Source organism: Corvus brachyrhynchos, unplaced genomic scaffold (assembly GCF_000691975.1).
Source record: "Corvus brachyrhynchos isolate BGI_N302 unplaced genomic scaffold, ASM69197v1 scaffold543, whole genome shotgun sequence".
In the NCBI taxonomy this organism is placed as follows: Eukaryota; Metazoa; Chordata; class Aves; order Passeriformes; family Corvidae; genus Corvus; species Corvus brachyrhynchos.
In genome coordinates, this window is record NW_008237236.1 from 158,564 (window position 1) to 159,722 (window position 1,159).

The 1,159-nt window shown below is 57.8% G+C and overlaps 1 long non-coding RNA gene across 1 annotated transcript; it reads left to right on the forward strand.

The window, feature by feature from the left end:
• On the forward strand, positions 1 to 986 carry LOC108445527. Its single transcript, XR_001860412.1, has 2 exons — positions 1 to 69; positions 349 to 986. It is a non-coding gene; the product is annotated as an uncharacterized LOC108445527 (long non-coding RNA).
• Positions 987 to 1,159: the final 173 nt, after the last annotated feature.

The following is a 1,159-nucleotide window of genomic DNA, read 5'->3' on the forward strand; positions in this document are numbered from 1 at the left end:
GTCCGCGAGATCGCCCAGGACTTCAAAACCGACCTGCGCTTCCAGAGCGCCGCCATCGGCGCCCTGCAGGTGAGGGACACACCTGGGCAGGGACAGGGACACACCTGGGCGGGGCAGGGACACCCCGAACTGTGACAGGGACACCCCAAACCCCCCCTGCGCTTCCAGAGCGCCGCCATCGGTGTCACACCTGTGTCACACCTGTGTCACACCTGTGTCACACCTGTCCCCAGGAGGCGAGCGAGGCGTCCCTGGTGGGGCTGTTTGGGGACACAGGGATGGGCCACGGGGACACAGGGGTGACAGATGTCCCTGTGGGTGTCACACCTGTGTCACACCTGTCCCCAGGAGGCGAGCGAGGCGTACCTGGTGGGGCTGTTCGAGGACACGAACCTGTGCGCCATCCACGCCAAGCGCGTCACCATCATGCCCAAGGACATCCAGCTGGCCCGGCGGATCCGCGGCGAGCGCGCCTGAGAGCCCGGATCTGGGAATTCCCGGAGATCCCGTGGCTTTTCGGGGCGATTTCCTCCTTTTTTTGTACGCTTGGGTTCCCACCTGGAGTATCCCGGGTGGGGTTTGGGGAATTCTCGGGGGTTTTGGGAATTCCTGGTTTTCTACACGTGGTTTTGGGGGGGAAAAGGGGAATTCTGGGGGGGTCCAGGGGGGTCGTGGTCACCCCATCTCCATCGGAATAAAGCAAATCCCAGGGAAATCCCGCGTTTCCTTGGAATTCCTCCCAGATCTTCGGGATTCTTCAAATTCCCGCCTTTTATCCCAAAAATTTGGGGGTGTGTGTGGGGGTCATTCCAGACAAGGAGGGACCCCAAATTCCCGAGGATTCCGGAGCTTTTTGGGGTGGTTTCCCCTGTTGTTTTGGTTTGGGTTTTTTTTGTACACTCGGGATGTCCAAGGCGGGAATTTTGGGGGAATTCCTTGGATTTGGGGAATTCCTGGTTTTCTACGTGTGGTTTTGGGGACAAAAAGGGGAATTTTGGGGAGGAGGGGGGAGTGGGAATTGTCACCCTGGCTCTGCTGGAATAAAGAAAATCCCACAAAAAAACCCAAACAATTTCCTTGGAATTCCATTCAGATTTTCGGGGATTCCTCGAATTCCTGCCCTTTATCCCAAAATTTCGGGGGTGGGGGGGTTCGTTTG